This window comes from Heterocephalus glaber, unplaced genomic scaffold (genome assembly GCF_053883595.1).
Source record: "Heterocephalus glaber isolate CG9 unplaced genomic scaffold, H.glaber_assembly_v1.0 deba00001613, whole genome shotgun sequence".
Lineage (NCBI taxonomy): Eukaryota > Metazoa > Chordata > Mammalia > Rodentia > Bathyergidae > Heterocephalus > Heterocephalus glaber.
The window spans coordinates 1,923,270-1,946,286 of NW_028258384.1; the positions used below are offsets into that span (position 1 = coordinate 1,923,270).

The window sequence follows — 23,017 nt, forward strand, 5'->3', positions numbered from 1 at the left end:
ATGCTTCAGCCCTAAGGAATGACAAAAAAAATCATGGGCATAATGGGCACTGGGGCTAAGGTTTGCTTTTTAGTCAGGGATCTCACTATACATGTGGCTGACTGTTGCCCCAGAGGAATATTAACCTTAGTATCCACTTGTAGGAAACCAGATTGAGATCCTCAAAAAAGGTTATTTCCAACACTAGAACTAAGAATAAGTCATGGAGTTCTGCCTCCCATCTGAATCCTTACTGTGTAGATTCTACTCCCCTCACTGTTTAAATGGGTTTTTAGGTCACTGGAACAGGGATAACAGTGGATGATGACACCCACTGAGAATCTCCTGTGAGCCTAGCACTATGGGCCTCTACATATATGAATTCATATAATTTTCACAGTAATACTGGGTTGAGATGATGTGTCCTTATTTTATAAATAAGAGAACAGAGGCTAAGTCAGTTAAGTGTACAAGGCCAGTGAGAAGTAGAACAGGTATCTTTGCTCATTTGCCTGAGTTTCAAAGTATGTGCCCCACCCAGGAAACAAGATTATGTAACCACCATCCCATCATTCTGGCAGCACATACAGTACTTACCATTTCTACCCTTTTTAGAAAGTACAGGTGCTGTATAGTGGCTGCAGTACTGGCATCAGGAGACCTAGGTTCTAATTGTGGTTCTACCATTGTGTGCCTATGTGTGTGATCTTAAGCAATTTGCTTTTCCTTTCTGAGTCTCAGTTTCTTTATCTGCAAAATAGTTAATGCTTACCTTGTAGAGTTACTAAATGCCATGCTGAGAGGTACAGGCTTTATTTTGTGTATACAAGTGCTAGAGTTTGATTAAGTGTTCCCAAAGGCCCATGTAGACACTTGGTCCTCAGCCTATAGGGCTACTGGGAAGTGGTGGAATCTCTGAGAAGTGGGGCCTACTGGAGATAGGTTACTAGGGGCATGCCCTTGAATAGAGATATTGAGACCCTGACCCTTTCCTGTCTCTCTCTGTTTCCTGATTTCCATGAGGTGACAGCTCCTCTGCACACTCTCCTGTCATGATGGACTGTGCGACCACAGCCCTAAAGGCAATAGGGTCAAGCAACCACGACTGAAATTGTGAGCCAAAATAAACCTTTTCTCCTTATAACTTGAGTATCTCAGGTATTGTGTCACAATGACAGAAAACTAACACAAGATTGCCACTGAAGACTTTTTTTTTTTAGTTCTTTTATTGGTACATTTTAGGTATACAATTCGTTTACATTTATCATTGGGTGTTTGTACCTGTACATGATGTATCTTGGTTCTTATTTTTTTCCCCAATACCTGTGCACCCTTCACCCCCTCCACCCTTCCCTATTTACATAGATTTCATTTCCATTTTTTTTCTTTTCTCATAGTTTTTCCTTTCCCTCTTTTCCTTTCCACTTCCCCTCCCTTCACTCCTTTGTCTTTGGACCTTTTTTCCTATTTCAAATTATCAATTATTCATTTTAATCATTTTAGCCGTTGTTTACACTATCAATTTTTCACACTAGAGAAACTATTTGGCATTTACATATGTGTGTCCTATTTATTTCACTTAAGAGTATGGCCTCGATATGCATCCATTTAGCTATAAATGACTCTAGTTTTTCATTCTTTATGGCTGAGTAGTACTCCATTTTATTTAAAAACCACATTTTCTTTATCCAGTTTCCAGTTGATGGGCACTTGGGCTGCTTACTGAAGACTTTTGAAAAGGAGAGTAACTTCACCTTAGAGAGAAACCTGTGATGACAGTGAAGAGGATGGCTTACAAAGAGGTAAGGACAGCAGGCATAAAATGCATGGAGTTTTCCCTACAAATATCTAAACCAGAATTGGTCAGCAAACATCGTCAACAGCAACAGATCCTTAAAGAGTACCTATTATGTACAGACTCATCATCATGTTCTCCACAAGTAAGTGACATGTGGGTTATATAGCCCTTATTTTACTTATTTATCTGTAAACTTTGGAAAACCCCAGTGAAGATCTCCAGTGCATACTGCAAGTGGAAGAATTTGCTTTCATCCTATGCCTAACAGAAATGAATCCATAATGGAATTATTACTTATGCTGCTGATTACTCACATGACAGGGTGAAGCAGAGCAGTGGTTCCTTAATCTAGTTGCATATCAGAATCACTTAGAGAGTTGTGTAAAATTATTGACCTTTTTCTTTCTGCAGTACTGGAGATTGAACCCCAGGCCTTCAAACTGAGTTACATTCCCCAGCCTTTTAAATTTTCATTTTTTACCCATAAACAACAGGGATGAGGCCCATTTTCATCCTTGTTGTGAGGATTAGAAATAAAAATGTGGAAAGTACCTAGCATAGTACCTCAGCTGGAGTAGGTACTCAATAAATTTTGGCATATAGTTCACATTCAATAAATGTTAGCCCAACATAACTTGAAGATTACTTTTCTTGAAATAATCAGAGGAGGGGGACTCCTGTATTCTTTGGCATTGTTTTAATTCCATAGTCTAGGACATAGAGTATCTGAGCTGAAAGGAACTTCCCATGAAGTCCAATCTTCATTTGACAAATGAGAAAACTGAAGCCTAAAGAGGGAAAAGGACTTACTTAGAGTGACATCTCAGTCATCCTAGATTTTCCCTTAAATGACCTCAAATCATTGTAGGAGGTGATAGCATATGACAAATATATATATATGGTAAAGCTATCATTTTACAAATGAGGAAATTTGACTAAGAGAAAGATTAAATAAAATATTTTTATTTAATGATTTACACTATGGTAATCTGGCTCCAGAGTCTGTGATTTTCACTAATACAATTTTCTATCACAGCAGTCATGCAATTATATTAAATTACCTATTTAACATGTTTTCTCACTAGAATTTAAGCTCCTTTAGGGCAGGAAACATCTGATCTCCATTGAGGATAGATATTCACTCACTTAACAAGTGAGTGAATTTATTAAGCAAATATTATATACCAGGACTGTCTAGCCTCAAAGAGCAGGCCATACATTTGAAGCCAGATTATCTGGCTCTGTGGTGTCATGCCATTTATGTTCTTTTTGTTAACTCCTCCTCTTTACTAATGTTTTATTGAATGTTGCACCTTAGTCTCTGCTATGTTATGGAGCTTAAGGTTTTGTGCCCATGCCGGGATCAGTCTACTAAAGGAGAAGAACCAGTGAGAAACTTTGTGGGGAAGATTAAGTGTCAGAGAAATGATGATATCTGGGAACTCCTCACCACCTAAGATTTTTTTTCAGTAAAGACTTGGGGGTATTACTTTTTGTAGGTTTTTAATTTTGGTTTGTTTTGTTCAATTTAGGAAGTGCTCTGGCCTTACAATATCATTTTGTCTCCCCCCTTCTCTCATTTGACCCTCTAAGAATTCACAATCTAGGGACTGGGGTGTGGCTCAGTGGTAGAGCCCTTGCCTTGCACGTAGGAGGCCCTAAACTTAATCCCCAGCATCACACAAAAAAGTTAAAAAACAATTCACAGTCTATATAACAGGATCAGTCACACACATCCAGAAAGATAATTTTCCCAGCACCAGGTCAGTGGTAGAGATACTAACTGCTGAAGAGGTCATGAGAGCAAGGTGAGGGACACCTGGAAGTAGAGCTGGATGGAGTTGAGGGTAGCAGAGGAAAGGGTGAGAGTAGACTTTCTGTGCCTGCCTTCTCAGATATTGCCCAGTCCATCTTTGTGAGGAGGGTGATTTCTCATGATTCTAAGATACCCAAAGATGGAGGACCTTAGGAACCTCAAGGTACTTGTACAGGAAGATTCTAGAGAACGAAAGAGAAAAAGAAGGATGAAACAATGGTGAGCATTAGGGCCAAATCAGGTATCAGCAGTTGAGTTGGAGGAGCATGACTAGTATGCCTAGGGACCAAGTTTCAAGTCTAACTTGTTGACCTGCGGATGAAGAAAGCCAGTTAAAGGGCAGAAAAAACTCATTCAAATGGAGCAGGGGCAAGGAGCAGGGGCAAGGGAGTTGTGTGGAGGGAAAAGACAAAGAGGAGTCAGTTGATTTTTCTTCTTCTGTGCATATTTACACAGTTCCTTCTTTTTTTTTTTTTGGTACCAGGGATCAAACTCAGGTCCTCGCGCTTGAGGGGCAGGCAGTGGAACCACTGAGCTAAATCCCCGGCCTCACAGTTCCTTCTTTAGCATGGGGGAGGTGACAAAGGAAGAGGAGCATATTTTGTTGTAAAGTTCTGAGACCTGGAGATGTTAATCCACTTTCCCCAATGTCATACTATGAATGGAACCAAAAGGCTAGTCTCTTAGCTCCTAGCCATAGACATTGTTCCATACCATTACCACCTCCTAGTATGTCATTCCATGGGTTAACAATCTGAGGTCATTCCTAGCTGCCTAAAAGATAAAGTCCAAATTCCTGAACATGCCATCCTGGACTTTTCATTATTCAGGCCTTGTTAAACTTCCTAGTTGGTTCCTGGGATACCTCTCATAACAGGATTTAAGCCCAGAGCCTCATAGAACTCTTTCCCAGAACACTGTCTCAAATATCTTTGTCTTCTTTTCCTCAGTTTCTCCTCCCCAAGAAATTGAAAGACTTTTACAGTGAACAATCAGTGACTACCACTGGATTCTACCATTAACGTTTTCCTATATTTTCTTTATTACAGATTACCTATCCAGCTCTCTAGTGATACATTAACTATCTTGTTTTTATACATTGCAATTAATACAATACAGTATTACAATACATTCCAGTAAATTGGAGGCATCACTTCATATCCTTCCCCATGTATATTAACAAGAGTAATTTTTACAGTTTCTTCTTTCGAGGTAAAACTTACATACAATGTAATACAAAAAAAATTTAAGGGAATATTTGCTGAGTTTGACACATGCAACCCAACTCCCTATTAAGAAATAAAAGATTAGGGCCGAGGATTTAGCTCAGTGGTGCTGCTACCTGCCTCACAAATGCAAGGTCCCGAGTTTGATCCCTGGTACAAAAAAAAAAAAAAAAAAAAAGAAAAGAAAAGAAAAGAAAAAAAATGCAAGATTATATATGGACAATTTCCAAACATTTTCTTCATGCTCCTTCTCAGTCAAACTCTCCCCTATCTCATACTCCAGTGAAAACCACCATGGATTGCTTGTATCTATTCTAGAGCTTCATATAAATGGAATCACATTGCGTGTAGCTTTTTGAATTTGGCATCTTTCACAGCATTTTTTTTTTTTTTTTTGTGGTACTGGGGATCGAACTCCTGTCCTTGCGCTTGCGCAGGTGGCGGAACCACTGAGCTAAATCCCCGGCCCTTTCACAGCACATTTTTAAGATTCACCTGTGTTATGCTGAGAATTTAATTTTACTTATTTATTTATTTACCAGTGATGGACATTTGGGTTGTTTCTAGCTTGGGCGTATTATGAATACAGTTGCTAAGAACATGTATATGCAGGTCTTATCATGGACACATTTCTACTTCTTTTCAGTAGATATCTAAAACTGAAACTCTCAGGCCATAGGGTAAGGTATATGTTTCACTGTGTAAAATCTATATATTTACTTTAGTCTTTTGAGTGTGTGTTCAGTGATTTTTATTCATACTGCCCTGATGATTAATGATGTTGAGGATTTTTATGTCTTCATTGGCCATTCATACACCGTTTGTGAAGCATGTGTTCAAATATTGTGTGTTGTTAAATTGATTTATTTTTTATTATATTATACATACCCTGGATACCAGTCCTTTGTCAGGTATTTGTTTTGCAAAAATGTTTTCATATTCCTTGCTTATTGATTTTTTTTAAAAAACATACATTCAATATTAAAATACAGATAAAACGTGATGTATGAATAAAATTTTATGGGTTGGAGGCAGTAAATACAAACTATGTGCCTGAGAAAAATTCATATCTAGAATATGTAAAGAACTCTCAAACTCTATAATCATTTTCTTAATATATTGTGATGGTATTTTAAATTTTGATGAAATCTTACTTAGTCTTTTTTCTTGTTTGGATATTATTGCTTTCTGTGACCTGTTTAAGAAATCTTTGCTTATCCTCAAGTGTTATGGTTTGTGTCTAGATGCACCCCCAAATCTTTATATGGTCATAGGCTATTTTGGAGCTGGCAGAATCTAGAGTATGTGATTGATTCACAGTGCAATGCTAGGCCTGAGGGCACTAGGATTAAGGGCATGAGTGCTACCCACCCAAAGTAGTCTGAATAGGATAAAAGGGGTAGGGAGACACTGTTAAGGTCTCTTGTTGCTTTTGCTGTCTTCCACTGCCATGAACTGTTGCCCTACTGCCACCCTGCCTTGAAGCCAGCTGATTATGGACTGAAACTTCTATGAATTGTAAGCCAAATAGACGTCTCCTCCTTTAACTTTGGGTATTGGCTGTTTTGTCTCAGCAACAAGAGAACAGTAACTAACACACCAAGTCATATTCTTCGGTTTTTCTCTAAAAGTTTATGACTTCCAATTTTATGTTTGGGCTTGTGAAAACCTGAAATTAATTTTTGCTTATGGTTTAAGGAAAGAGGTGGTTCATTTTTTTCATATGGATATCCAAATAGTCTTATAACATTTGTTGAAAAGTCTTCCATTTCCCCCATTAGATTACTTTGGTTTCTGACATTTTTTATTGTTAGCTTTTTACATAGAAAAGTAGACTTATAGCCAGGTGTGGTGGCACATGCCTTTAATCCCAGCACTCAGGAGGCTGAGGCAGGAGGATTGCCTGGAGCTCAAGGCCAGCCTGGGCTACATAGTGAGTTCAAGGAAAGCCTGAACTATATAGTGAGACTGTCTCCAAAAGGAAAAGAAATGAGGAAAAGTAGATACATATGTTTATTCAGTTTTTACAACTGGAACATTCAGTCTTAATTAGTTCCCCTATTCTAGCAAATATATCAAGAAGCATAGCACTGCCAACATCCCAGAGGCCAATCTGTAACTAACCCTCTCCTTCCACTGCAGCAATAACCACCGTCCTGATGTGTTAGCATAGATTAGTTTTTCCAGTTTTTATACTTTAAATAAACATAATCAGAAATTGTGGACACTTTTTTTGTCTAAGATTTTCAATATTATGTTTATGCAAGTCATTCATGTTATGTGTAGCAATAGTTCATATGTGTTTGTTGTTGCATATTATTTCATTGAGTGAATATGAAAGGGACATTTGGATTGTTTCCAGCATTTGACTATAATGAATGGTGCTGCTATGCACATGTTTTCTGTTGTACATATGTATATCTTGAAGTAGAAGTAATGGATTGTAAGGCATGCATATTTTTGTGTTTTAGTAGATGATGCCAGTTTTCTAAAGTGATTATTTCATATATTCTCTCATTAGACCATATAAATATTTCCTCAAAACTCTCATAGGAGGACTTTTGGGAAGATGGCAGAGTGCTGAACAGCAGAAAAACAGCCTCTCCAAGATTTGGTGTTCAAATGCTGGAATATAGTAACATGAAGAAGAGAAGGAGGAAAGTGGGTCCCCATGCACCAGCAAGGATCTGAAGCAAGAACTGAAGACCACAGGAACAGTGAAGAGACTTCAACACAGAAGAAGAAGGTAGCAAGTGGCACTTTTTCCTTGAGCCCTGACTCAGTGTGTGGGAGGGGCAGCTCAAACCTGCAGATGCATGGTGACTACTGGCAACCCCAGAGGCCTCCATGGAGAAATGAACTAGTGGAATGGAACTGTGGACATAGCAGATTTCAGTGGATGGAGAGTTATTTGGGTTCAGATGTCCCCCAGGAGAGGGTGATTGGCAGGTAGCCTTCTTCCAGAAGGGCCAATTGAGCTTGGAATTCAGAGCAACCATGGGCTGGCTACATCTAGCAGATCCCAGTGTCAGGGTGAGGCAGAATTAAGTTCAAGTTGGCAGAGTTCAAGGAGCCGAGTTCAAGCCAGCAGGAGGCACATGGAGTATTACAGGCTAAACAAATCAGGTTTCAGTCTCACAGCCAGAAACCAGCCTGAATTTTAGTGGAACTAAAGATGCTGGCTTTCTTGGATTAATCAATCCAGATCTGGCCTCTGTATACCCTTTTTGTTTACCCATAACAACAGAGATGTCCTGAAGTAGACAGTCTTTTCTTTTTCTTTTTTGCTTTTGTCTTGTTTTCTTTTTTCTTGATTGTTGTTCTTGTCTTGAGATGAGTGTGAATATTGTTTCTAGATTTTTGTGGTTGTTCTGTTTTGTTCTACTTTTTATTTCTTCCTTTTCTCTTTCCTTCCTGTCTTCTTCACCAGGTTCCCAAAGATCATGTAATCTTTTTTTGTTCTCCAGCCTTGCTTCTAATCTGTCTTCTTATATTTCTGTTTTCTTCCTAAACTCCTTTTAAATTTTCTCCTGAGAGTGAAATCACCATATTGAAGACATATTTACTGTATACAATTTTCTGGTTTGTTTTAGGTATTGTTACATAACCACAAATATAGTGCACATTGATAAATGTGGCAAATTAATAGTTATAACAGTTTGTCAGGCCGGAGATTTAGCTCAGTGGTTCTGCTGCCTGCCCTGGAAGCACAAGGACCCGAGTTTGATCCCTAGTACCAAAAAAAAAGTTACTGAGACAATAGTTATAACAGTTTGTCATTTTCTAGACTGCGTTTGATGCTATTGTTATTCCTGATTGTACTACTTTAGCCAAGGTGATATAATTGCTCTAATCAGTTTTTATTCGTGGTATGCCAAGGCTAAGATTGATTAAGGTTCATAAACAATACTATAGGCCAGTCCAAAGAACAAGAGGCCGGGTTAAATAGGCAATAATTTCTCATCCTTAGTGAATTTAAGTGGTAGGATCTTGTAACAGACTCAAAACCCAAAAGCCAGCTACACCTCAAAGATATCTCTGAGAAGTAGTCATTTCCTAAGGGTTCTCAATACTAGCAATAAAGCTACCTGTCATAAAAAATTTACAAGCATCAACCCAGGAATTAAAAAAATAGAAAATGAGAAATCATCAAAGCAAGATGTAACACCAGACTTCAAGTTCAACAAGAGCAAACTTGGGGGGCAATGAGATGGAACAACTTGAAAGCCACCCACCTGATCTCTCTGGAGTGGTAACAGTCAGTAGAAGTAACAAAGAAGATGAATGAGGCTCTAGAAAAATTCAATCAGAAATAATTTCTTAGATAACTACAGAGATGGTGACCATAATGAAAGACATGGCTATTGCCTCTAGTGCAGACACAGATTAAAAAAAAGAGGAATTTAGGAAAATGATGGAAACCATGCACACCCAATATAGGAAAGAAATGGAATGCATGCAACAGATTCAAACAGATATCCAGAAGATTAAAAATTCCACTGAAAGTATATGCAGCAGAATGAGCCAATGTGAGGACAGAATATTGGGTATAGAAGACAAGATTGTGGTAAGTGATCATGAAAAGAAAGATTTTTTAAAAAATGGCAAGAAGCCACAAAAAATCATTCCAAGAGATCCTAAATGATGCCCACAAGAAGAACATAAGATTGATCAGAGTCAATGAAAAAAGGGGAGATAGCACAAAAGACATAAAATACCTGTTCACTGAAGTAATGACAGAAACCTGCCCAAGCATGGAAGAAGAATTTGATATACAGATAAGTGAGGAATACAAAATTCCAATTAGCCATGACCAAAATAAATATACACCAAGGTATGTAATAGTCAAGATTCCAGAAATTCAACACAAGAACAGAATATTAAAAGCTGTTAAAGAAAAGAAACACATCACTTATAAAGGAAAGCCAATGGGAATGATAGCAGACTTCTCAACACAAACCATCAAATCAAGGAGAACTAGGAATTAAGTATTTTAAGCCCCTAAAAGAAAACAACTTCCTACCCAGATTGAGTACCTCACAAGACTATCTTTCAAAATCGGTGGAGAAATAATATACATATATGACAAAGAACAACTAACGAAATTCATGACCAATAAACTATCTCTAAAAAGTGTTCTGAAGGGCACTTAAGAAAGAGAAAATGAAAACCACAATTTCTAGAACACTAATACAAAGAAGCCACTAGACAGGGCAAGCAATTAAATGGAGGGGGAAAGACAGGGAACCAAAAACATAATAATAATATAACAAGGATAAGCCAAAGCATATAACTTATAGTCATCAATGTAGATGGTCTCAATTCACCAATCAAAAAAAAAAAAACCAGGCTGGCAGAATGGATCAAGAAACAGGATCCAACAATATACTGCACACAAGAAACATATGTAACTCAAAAAGAAATTCATAGACTGAAAGTCAAAGGATTAAAAACAATATTCCAGTGACAGGAACCCTCCCCAAATAAAAGCCAGGGTAGCTATTCTATTTGAAGAAAAGTGAATTTCAAGCCAAGACTGATCAAAAGAGACAAAGAAGTTCACTACATCCTTCTAAAGGGAATAATCTAAAAGGAAGTGATAATAATCATAAACATATGCACCAATTACCAGCAAACACAATTATATAAAATAAATATTAACAGACATAAAAAGTAAAATAAGCAATAATACAATTGTAATAGGGGAGCTAAATACCCATTGTCACAAATAGATACACCAACCCAATAAAAAATTAAAGAAATATCAGAACTAAACCAAAATGGACTTAGTAGATGTCTAGAGAATACTCTACCCCACAACATCAGAATACACATTCTTCTCAGCTGCACACAGGATGTTTTCCAAAATAGACCATATACTATCTCATGGAACATGCTTAAGTACATGTAAAGGAAATGAAACTATCCCATGTATCCCAGACTGTAGTGCACTGAAATTGGAAATCAATGGCAAAAGAAGCCACATAAAGATTGCACAAACACATGGAAATCAAATAACATCCTTCCTGGACAACCAATGGGTCACAGACAAAATTAAAAAAGAAATCAGTTTCTATAATTGAATCATAATGCCAATGCAACATAGAAGAACTTATGGGACACAATGAAAGCAATCCTATGAGAGAAATTTATAGCAGTGAATGCTCATATCAGAAAAACAGAGCAAGCTCAAATAAACAACCTAATGATGAACATCAATCTAGAAAAAGGAGAGCAAATCAAACCCAAAGCTCATATGAGGGAGGAAATTATAAAGATCAGAGCCGATATTAATGCACTTGAGACTAAGAAAAAAAAAAAAGAATCAATGAATTGAAGAGTTGGCTCTTTGAAAGATTAAATAGATAATGTGAAATAGGAACCAAAGGGGCAAAGGGGCAAAGGGGAAGTGGGAGGGGTAGGGGAAAGGAAAGAAGGGAATGGAATTAATATGAGAAAATGAAAAAATGGAACCAAAGTACTTGTAAATAGGGAGGGATGGAGGGGTTGAAGGGAGAGCAGAGGAATGGGGAAAAAATAAGAACCAAGAGAGATTATGTAAAGGTGCAAATTTCCAATGATGAATGTCATTATATTGTATACCTAAAATGCACCAATTAAATTAATTAAAAAGAAAGATTAAATACTAACACTTAGCCAACCTTATCAAAAAAGGAAAGAAAAGACTCAAATCCATACAATTAGAAACGAAAAGTGTAAAGTCATAATAGATCATGTAGAAATCCAGAACATCATCAATACTTACTTTGAAAACCTATATTCTAATAAGATGGAAAATGCAGAAGAAATAAACACATTCCTAGATACATACAAATTACCAAAGCTGAATCAAGAAGATATAAAAACTCTAAATAAACTAATATCAGTCAATGAACTTGAAGAGGTAATTAAAAATATACCAATAAAGAATATTAGGAGGGCCGGGGATTTAGCTCAGTGGTTTTGCCACCTGCTGCACAAGCACAAGGAGCCAAGTTTGATCCCCGGTACCAAAAAAAAGAGTTCTATCTATAAAGAATATTAGGATATTAGACAGATTCACTGCAGAATTATACAAGAAATTTAGACAAGACAGAATGTTGTACTTCTCAAATTCTTTAATGAAATTGAAAGGGAAGCAGTATTCCCAAATGCAGTCCTGGAAGCAAATATTACCCTGAGAAAAAAACAGAGAAGTATCCAATGAAAAAAAAGAACTACAGGTCAATCTCCCTAATGAACATAGGCACAAAAATCCTCAATTGATCCTGACAAATGAATGCTGCAAATCATCAGGAAAATTATACACCATGACCAAGTAGGATTCATCTCAGAAAAGGTTCAAGATGTGCAAATCAATAAATGTAATACTCCATACTAACAAAGCCAAGGACAAAAAACATACAGTTATCTCAATAGATGCAAAAAAGATGTTTGATAAAGCCCAATACACATTCATGATAAAAATCCTACAGAAAGTGATCTTTTATCTAAATCTGATAAAAGCTATGACAAAATCTATGACAAAAAAACCAACATCACACTAATTTAGACAGAAAATGAAAGCTTTCACACTAAAATCAGGAACAAGACAAAGATGTCCAGTGTCACCATTCTTATTTAATATAGTTCTGGAAACATTAGCCAGAGCAATTAGACAAGAGAAAGAAATGAAAAGAATATGGATAGGAAAGGAAGAAGTTAAATTATCATTATTTGTGGATGACATGATGTTCTACATAAAAGATCCCAAAAACTTCACCAAAAGACTTTGAAATTTAATAACCAAATTCAGTAGCATAGCTGCATATAAAGTCAACACTGAAAAATAAATAGCATTTCTATATATAAATCAACTCACTCAAAGAGAAATTAAGGAAACAACACCTCATACAATAGCATCTAGAAAATGGAATACCTAGGTATTAATCCAATGAAGGAAGTAAATGACCTTACACTGAGAACTACAGTACTCCAAAAAAGGATATTGAAGATGATATCAGAAAGTGGAAATATATCCCTTGTTCTTGGGTAGGAAAAACCAATGCAGTGAAAATGGCCATACTCCCAAAATCCCAATCCAAATAGCAATGGGATACCTCACAAAATTAGAGAAAACATTAATAAAATTCATTTGGAACCAGAAGAGACCTAGAATAGCAAAAGCAATTCTGGGCAACAAAGGCAAGGCAGGGGGCATCATAATCCCTAACTTGAAATTATTCTACAAAGCTACTGTGTTAAAAACAGCATGGCTGGGCTGGGGATTTAGTTCAGTGGTTACAGGGCCTGCCTTGCAAGCGCAAGGTCCCGAGTTCGATCCCCAGTACCCTCCCCCCCCAAATCCAGCATGGTTCTGGCAAAAAAACAGACCTGAGGATCAATGGAACAGATTAGAAGATGGAGAAACAATTCCAAACACATTCAGCCACCTTATCTTTGACAAAGGGTGCAAACACATCCACCGAAATAAAGATAACCTATTTAATAAGTTTTGCTGGAAAAACTGGCTTTCCACATGTCAAAGACTAAAACTAGGCCCATGTTTCTCACTGTCCACTGAAATAAAATAAAAATGGATCAAAGATCTAAATATTAAAACAGAAACACTAGATCTGCTGGAAGAGAGAATAGGTAGAACTCTTGAAGACATTGGTGTAGGTAAAGATTTTTTAACAATACCCCTATTGCATGGGACATATTACAAAGAATCAAGAAGTGATATCTCATTTTATTAGAAAGCTTTTGCACAGCAAAAGAAATCACCAACAGAGTGAAGAAAGAACCCACAGAGTGGGAAAAATTTTTGCCAACAGTTCTTCAGACAAAGGCCTAACATCTACAATATATAAAGAACTGAAAAAAATCATACCCCAAATTTAAAGGCCCAATCCAAAAATAGGCTGAAATGAATACACACTTCTCAGAGGAAGAAGTACAAATGGCATATTAATTTATGAAAAAATGTTCAACACCACTGGTTATTTGAGAGACAAAAATTGAAACAATGCTGAGATTTTATCTCCAGAAGGAATGGCTATTATCAAGAAATCAACCAATAACAAACGCTGGTGGGCCTGTGTGGGGAAAAGGAACACTTCACTGTTGGTGGGCATGTATGTTGGTGCAACTACTGTGGAAATCAGTGTGGAGATTCCTCAAAAAACTAAAACTAGAGTTTCTATTTGGCCCAGCTATTCCCCTTCTTCATATCTTCCTGAAAGATTTAAAAACATCATACCACAGTGATATATTCACATCCATGTTAATAGTGGCACAATTTGTAATAGCTAAATCTTGTAAACAACTCAAATGTGTATCAACTGATGAATGGATAAAGAAGATGTGTTTTTTAAAAATACAATGGATGCTACTGTCATAAAAAAGGATAAACTCGAGACCTATCTAGGTAAATGGATGGACTTTGAGACCATACTCTTAAGTGAAATAAATTGGACACACATGTTTAAATACATTGTTGTTTCTCTGGTGTGAGAAATCAGAAGTGTAAATAAGGACAAAAATGTATAACAGATATTGTGAAATGGTAAGAAAATGTTCAAATGGAAGTGGAATGCGGTTGGGGGAGTAAGGAGGGAACAAGGGAGAAAAAGAGAAGAAAAAGTGGAAACAAACCTTTTGTAAATAAGGAGGGGAAGATGTATTGAAGGGAGGGGAGGGAAATGGGAAAAAAGAAAAATCAAGATATATCATGTACAGTTACAAGTTTCCTATGATGAATGTTATCATTATGTATATCTAAAATGTACCAATAGAAAAAGAGGCCAAAAAATAATACTTGAGACAGGAGCATAAATCATGGTAACTAGCTGGGCAAGTAGGCATGGCCTGTCAATCATGGATTCCAGAAGACATGTTCAAGCCCTGAACCTGGAAACAATCAGAAAGTGTATCTTCAATTCTTCTAGTGAGAACTCAAGCAGGTTTTTGATAGGACAGCCCAGATCTGATGTCATCCTAAGAAGTAGGAAAAAGATGCCAGTCATTTATTCTCATGCCACTGTGCTCTCTCTTTCTCAGTGATCTGCTTTCATTCTGCAGTGTCGTTCTTTCCCAAAGTTTAATTATTTTAAACTCTACAGAGCATATTTCTTTTCTTACTTTTTGTTTTTTGTACCAGGGATCAAACTCTGGACCTTGCGCTTGCAAAGCTGGGGGCAGAACCACTGAGCTAAATCCCCAGCCCCTCTTTTCTTACTTTTAAGAAATGTAAAACCTTGGCACCTTAAAAAAGCTCTCATAGCACTTTACAGTCAATTATATTTCACTTACATTTTTAATTTATATTTATATTTCAATTATATTTCACTTTCAATGATATATTTCACTTACTGGGCATATACTTTCACTTATTATTGGGTTAGACTATTTGTTATAACTACTCCAGCTTTGTGTCATGGTGCTTATCTTTGTAATTGTCTCTCTTAAGAAGCTGGAAGCACTTCAAAAAACTGAAACTCTAATTCTGTACATGTCTTTCAATTATCCTCATACTTACAGAGTGACAAGCACATAGTAAGCACTGTTTGTTGACTAAAATGGGATATGAATATATCTTGTATGTTATTTTGGAACTTCACCAGACCACTACAAATGGTTGGTCTTTGTCATGCTCCTAGAATGTCAGCTCCATGGGGGCAGGGATTTTTACCCCTAGTAACTAGAAAAGTGCCTAACACAAAGTAGATGTTTAATGATTGTTTCTCAAGTGAATAAGAAAGATTATTTGACAAAGTGGTCCAAGACTTGCCTTTTATCTTATCCTTTCCTAGTGTTAAAAATACTCTATTAGTGTGATTGTTTCTTTTAAGTGATACTCTTTCAGAATACCAGTCCCTAAAGAGGGGAAATTCACTCAACCTTTCACGTGTGTACTGTGATTGTCTCTTCACAAAAAACAACTTTATATTCAGTATCTATTTTAATCTACATAGAGATTTTCTGAAGGTGAGTAAACAATTATCATGCTCATTTTTCAGAGGGAGAGTTGGGGTTCAGAGAAACAAAATTTTTTGCTCTAAGTTACTCAGCTAGTAAATAGAAAAGCCTAGTCTTGAACCTTGGATTTTTTTGTCTCCATCCAGAACTTTTTCTACTTACAAACAAGTTTATTGTAAAGGAAAGGATGAGGTGTACTTGAGGGCTCTGGGGATGAGGATGGAGTAGAAAAGAACAAGGGAGAAAAATTAAAATCATGAAGATGGATGCTGAAGGGTGAAGTAGGGCAGATAGTTGAAGATATATCTGGTGCTCTGGCTGATAGGCCTCTTCCCCTGGCCATTGCTGAATAAGTCCCAATTTCATCAGGAGGGTCAAATCTGGTACTCAAATCCATAATATTCCCTCAGGGTGAACACTTACCTGGATGAGAGGGGGTATAATACAAAGGGTATTTTGGAAAGAAGAAATATTTCAGGCCCTTTTCCCATTCCACAGAGCATAACACTGGGTTTCAAAAACCCATCACTTACTTTGCTACTATAAATTTTTACATTAGCATATTAGTAGCTGGCTGGGCATCTCAATACCTTTCCCTGAGGCATACAGGAAACAATCTTTGTGTGTGCCTGATAGGTCTTCCACTACCTCAGCAGCTATTATGTATAGTAGCTGCCCTCTTCCTATGGTGCCTTGCCCCTCCCCTGGGTGATGTCATGCCAAGATGGTTGCTCCCACCAAAGAATAAACCCTTCCTCCCAGCATGCCCCTGGTCCCACCTAGAGAGTAACCTAATACTCGCTCACCCCCTACCACCTAGTGACGTCACCGGCTCCTCCACTCCCTGATCACTACCTCACTCAACCCCACCTCAGCCCCTACAAGCCCCACCCCAGTCTCTATAAAAGACTCTCCCTGCCCCAGCCATATTGCTTTTGTCTCTCCTTTGTTCAGAGACAGCCCGGCAGATCTATTCCCCTAATAAAGGCTTGTTGTGGCCTGGTCTGGTCTTGGTCTTCGGCACTTTTACCTGACAGTGCCCACTTGGTATGATGAAGGACAAAATGTGTGCACCTGTGCAACAGTGTCAAACTGGGATTTGTACCCACAATGATGCTCCATCTAACAGGTTTTGAGTATATTTACCTAAGTGTCACAAAGGGTTTAATACACTCACACCACTCTAGGGTTTGTTATTTATTTATTTATTTAGTTTTTGGTACTGGGGATCGAACTCAGGACCTCGCGCTTGCGAGGCAGGCGCTGTGTCTCTGAGCTAAATCCCCAGCCTAGGATTTGTGTTTTAGAAGTTTCCTTTTGACTTTTCTGGTAGAAGCAGCCCAATTCAGCACAGTGGCACATGAAAAACAGATTTACAAGTTTTGGAGGAAGTCAAAAGTAAATCATCAGATTACTCATGCATGGATGATGAAGGTGATCTACTTTGGTAAAATACATGTTTTCATAACAGAAGAATGGTGTGAGTTTATTATTATGATGATGATGGCGACTTTGATATTGGCCATGTAAGCCAAAGTTCCTGTGACAGGTAAGTGGAGCAAGAATCAACTGATACAGACACAGGGAATGCAGATCTCCTTGATTAAGATGATGAAGAAAACAGCAACGTGAGTGCATATTTGACTAGTTGAAATGTTGTAAAATGGTGACATAATCAACTGCAATGATCCAATGTTAGAACTAGGTCTGAAATTACAGTGAGGACCTTGGTAGGGATGAAACTCATTAGGCAGAATGCCAGCACTGCCAATAAATGTTGAAAATTGTTACAGACAAAATGCAATAAGATGTGAAATACACAAAGGCTGAAATACAAGTAAAGCATTTTGTGTGCACCAGTAGCCATACTCAGAAATATATTTATTATGACACCTCACTAGCTGAACTGAAAGCATTCATAGGTCTTCTGTGTTTAGCAGGGCTTTCTTATGGAAATCACAGGAATGTAAAGGATTTATGGAAAAGCAATGAGTGTGGGCTTGAGGTTTGTAGAATAACAAAGACACTGAGAAGATTTGTTTTCCTTCAAAATTGCCTGAGGTTTGACGACAAAACCACCCATCAAGAAAGAAAAAGAACTGATAATCTGGCTGCTATCTGATCATTGTTTGACAGATTTGTGAGTAATTCCCAAGCAATTTACACACCATCTAAATACATGACTATTGATGAACATCTTGCAGCATTTCATGGCCGCTATAACTTCAGGCAGTACATGCTAAAAAGAAAACCCCTTCAAAATATGCCATAAAAATTTATGCCCTTGTAGATGCAAAGACTTATTATGCTTTCAATTTAGAAATTTATCCTGGAACTCAGCCACCAGGTCCTTATTCATATAGTAATAAACCAAATGATGCTGTGAACAGACTTGTTGCCCCCATCTCCCAAACTGTTCAAAATGTGACATTCAACAATTCGTATATCAGTTTCCAATTGATGTTACATTTGCTAACAGAGCACAAGTTGACCAGTATAGGAACTGTATGCAGGAACAAAGTAGAAATTCCAAAATGAAATGTTGCAATTTCAAAACAGAGAATTGTATAGTACAATTTTTGGATTTCAGAAAGATTTACATTGGCCTCATATACAGCAAAGAAAAACCAACTGGTACTGCTGATGTCAACATTGCATCATGATGGAAATGTTGATTGGGAAATTTCAACAAAATGCAAGCACAAGATGAAAACTTTGTATAACAAAACCAAAGGTGGAATAGATGTCCTTGATGAGTTATGCAACAATTATGATGTCACTTGAAACACAAAGTGTTGGCCAATGTTTGTGTTTTACTCAATCCTAAACATGTGTGGCATAAATAGTTTGATAGTTCACAAAGAAAATAACAAATGCAAAATACAATGGAGAAATTTTCTTAGAGGATTGTGACTGGAACTCATAAAAGATCATTTACAGCAGAGGAAAACAAAATGTTTCTGCCTGAGGAACTACACAAAAAAATTGTGGAGCACACTGGTGAGCTGACAGTTGAACAGGCAGGCATAGCATCTCAATGACCTACTAAGACAACAGGAAAATCAAGAAGATGTCAACTGTGCCCTATGAGAAAACAAAACATATGTGCTATCAATGTAAGCAGTACTTTGAAGGGAGCATGCAATTTCGTGTATGAAGACTGCATTGGGTGTGAAAATTGAAACAAAGTTTATTTTTGTTGTAGCGTTCTATGGGTATTGTCCTTGTAGTTCAATAGGTTTTTATTTCTGATGTTATCTTTTAGGTTTTGAAAGCAAGTAAACAGCTGATGTGAAAGTGTTGATGTTTATTCTAAGAACTCATTAAACATTTGATATTCTATTTTACTGATATCTTATTTTCCTGCTAAGTACACATTATACAATATAGTAGGAAGCTCCTGACAAAACATGAAAAGAAGGGAGGCGACAAGAACGGCCTGCCACATAGGAAAGGTAAGAACATGTGCTGTCAGTGTAAGTGAGATGTGTGCATGGAACTTGTAGTTGTCATGTGTGAAGACTGCCTTGGGTATGACAATTGAAGCAAGGATGATTTTCATTGTAGAGTTCTATTGGTATTTTCATTGTAGTTCATGTAGGTTTTTATTTCTGATGTTATCTTTTAGATTTTGAACCCAAGTACACAGCTGATGTAAAAATGCTGATGTGTATTCTAAGCACTCATTACATATTTGATATTTTATTTTATTGATATCTTATTTTCTAATTATTTAGGTGTGATAATTGAAGTAAATATTTTTTGTAGACTGCTTTTGGTATTTTCATTGTCATTCATATAGGAATTCATTTCTTTTTTTTTTGTATTAAATTCTTTTATTGGTACATTGTAGGTATACAAAACAATTACATTTCTCATTGGGAATTGTACCTTTACATAATGCATCCTGGTTCTTATTTTTTCCCCATTCCTAGCCCTCCCTTCATGCCCTTCACCCTTCCCTATTTACAAAGACTTTATTTCCATTTTTTCCATTTCTCATCATTTTTCCTTTCCCTTCTTTCCTTTTGCCTGCCCCTCTCACTACCGCTACGCCTTTGGACCTTTTCTTCCTATTTTACATTTTCGATTATTCGTTCTAATCATTGGTACATTTTAGGTATACAATATAATGACATTCATCATTGGAAATATGCACCTTTACATAGTCTCCCTTGGTTCTTATTTTTCACCCTTGCCTAGCCCTCCCTTCAACCCCTCCAGCCCACCCTATTTACAAAGATTTTGTTCCTAGTTTTCCATTTTATCTTATTAATCCCATTCCCTTCTATCTTTTTCCCTAGCTCTTGCACTTCCTTCCCCTTTGCCCCTTTTCTTCCTATTTCACATGACCTATTATACATTTAGTCCTTATTTACACTTTCAGTTTCTAAGAACACCAGAGAAACTATTGGGTATTTACACATGTGTGTCCTATTTATTTCACTTAAGAGTATGACCTCAATGTGCATCCACTTAGCTATAAATGCCTCTAATTTCTCATTTTTTATGCCTGAGTAGTACTCCATTTTATAAAAAAACCACATTTTCTTTATCCAGTCTCCAGTTGATGGGCATTTGGGCTGTTTCCAAGTTTTAGCTATTACAAACTGTGCTGCTATGAACATGGGTGCACATATATCACTGTGGTATGATTCTTTTAATTCTTTGGGGAAGATCCCCAGCAGTGGAATAGCGGGGTCAAATGGGACTTCCAGTCCTATTTCCTTGAGGTATCTCCATACTGATTTCCACAGTGGTTGCACCAGTCTACACTCCCATCAGCAGTGAAGCAGGGTTCTTCTTTCCCCACAGCCCCGCCAGCATTTGTTATGGGTTGATTTCATGATAGCAGCCATTCTTTCTGGAGTGCAGTGGAATCTCAGCATTGTTTTCATTTGAATCTCTCGAATGATCAGTGATGTTGAACATTTTTTCATGTATTTATTTGCTATTTCTACTTCTTTGTCTGAGAAATGTCTGTTCATTTCAGATGCCCATTTTTGGATTGGGTCTTTAAATTTGGGGGTTCTCATTTTTTTGAGTTCTTTACAGATTTGAGATATTAGACCTTTGTCTGAGGGACTTCTGGTGAAAATTTTTTCCCACATTGTGGGTTGTCTCTTCACACTGCTGGTGGTTTCTCTTGCTGTGCAGAAGCTTTTTAATAAGAAGAGATCCCACTTGTTGATTGTTTGTGCTAGTTCAAGGGCAACTGAGGTTTTGCTCATAAAGTCTTTTCCTACCCCAGTGTCTTCAAGAGTTCTACCTAACCTCTCTTCCAGCTGGTTCAGTGTTCCTATTTTAATATTAAGTCTTTAATCCATTTAGATTTTAGTTTAGTGCATGGTGAGAGATATAGGTCTAGTTTTAATCTTTGGCAAGTTGAAGCCCAATTTTTCCAGCACCATTTATTAAAGAGGCTATCTTTCCTCCAGTGAGGGTGTTTGGCCCCTTTGTCGAAGATGAGATGGCTGAGTGTGTCTGGCATTGTTTCTGCATCTTCTAATCTGTTCCACTGGTCCTCAGGTCTGTTTCTTTGCCAGTACCATGCTGTTTTTATCACAGTAGCTTTGTAGTATAGTTGCAGGTTGGGGATTGTGATACCCCCTGCCATGTCTCTGTTACCTAGAATTGCTTTTGCTATTCTGGGTCTCTTCTTGCTCCAAATGAATTTTTGGATTGTTTTCTCAAGGTCCATGAAGTGTGGTGCTGGGATCTCAATTGGAATTGCATTAAATCTATATAGCAGTTTTAGAAGTATGGCCATTTTCACTATATGAATCCTTCCTACCCAGGAGCAGGGGATGTCTGTCCATTTTCTGATATCATCTTCAATCTCTCTTTTCAGAGTGCCATAGTTTTCAGAGAAGAGGTCTTTGATTTCTTTCATTAGGATGATTCCTAGGTATTTCAGTTTTTTGGATGCTATTGTGAAAGGAATTATTTGCACTATTTCTCTCTCAGTGAGCCTGTCATTGGTGTAGAGGAAAGCTATTGATTTTTGTGTGTTGACCTTGTAACCAGCTACTTGACTGAATGTGGTTATTAAGTCTAGAAGACTTTTGGTGGAGTTCTTGGGGTCTTCTATATAGAGTATCATGTCATCTGAATATAATGACAATTTGACTTCATTTCCTATCTTTATTCCTTTTATTTCTTTCTCTTGTCTAATTGCCATGGCTAATGTTTCCAGAACTGTATTGAACAAGAGTGGTGATAGTGGACATCCTTGTCTTGTTCCTGATTTTAGTGTGAAGGATTTCAGTTTTTGACCATTTAGTATGATATTGGCTGTTGCTTTTTCATAGATGGCTTCTATCAGTTTGAGGTAGAGATCATCTATTCCAATTTTTTGTAGGGTTTTTATGATAAATGCATGTTGGATTTTGTCAAAGGCTTTTTCTGCATCTATGGAGATAATCATACGGTTGTTGTCCTTGGCTCTATTGATATAGTGTATTATATTGATTGGTTTGCATATATTGAACCATCCCTGCATCCCTGGGATGAATCCCACTTGATCAGGGTGTATGATCTTCTTGATGATCTTCTGAATTCTGTTTGCCATTATCTTATTAAGGATTTTTGCATCTATGTTCATTAGTGAGATTGGCCTATAGTTCTCTTTTTCGTTTGGGTCTTTCTCTGCTTTGGGGATCAAGGTGATACTTGCTTCCAGGAATGAATTTGGGAGTATTGCTTCCCTTTCCATTTCATTGAAGAGTTTAAACAGTAGTGGCAGCAGTTCCTCTCTAAATGTCTTGCAGAATTCAGCAGTGAAGCTATCAGGGCCTGGGCTTTACTTAGTTGATAAGCTTTTAATTACATTTTCAAGTTCATTGGTTGATATTGGGTTGTTCAGAATTTTTTGGTCTTCTTCATTCAACTTTGGTAATTCATATGTATCCAGGAATCTGTCCATTTCTTCTGTGTTGTCCATCTTATTGGCATATAGGTTCTGGAAGTAGGTATTGATGATCCTCTCGATTTCTGCTGGGTCTGTTGTAATTTCACCCTTTTCATTCCTAATTGCATGGATTTGGGCCTTTTCTTTCCTTTTTCTGACAAGGTTAGCTAAAGGTTTGTCAATTTTGTTGATTCTTTCAAAGAAACAACTCTTGGCTTCATGGATTTTTTGTATTGTTCTCTTAGTCTCCATTGCATTGATTTGTCCTCTGATCTTTATCATTTCCTCCCTTGTATGAGCTCTGGGATTGTCCTGCTCTTCTTTTTCTA

General features: G+C 37.2%; 1 long non-coding RNA gene across 1 annotated transcript; it reads left to right on the forward strand.

Moving 5' to 3' along the window:
- Positions 1-1,246: 1,246 nt before the first annotated feature.
- On the forward strand, positions 1,247-16,785 carry LOC147822450 (uncharacterized). The gene is made up of 2 exons (XR_015445576.1): positions 1,247-1,781; positions 7,373-16,785. It is a non-coding gene; the product is annotated as an uncharacterized LOC147822450 (long non-coding RNA).
- Positions 16,786-23,017: the final 6,232 nt, after the last annotated feature.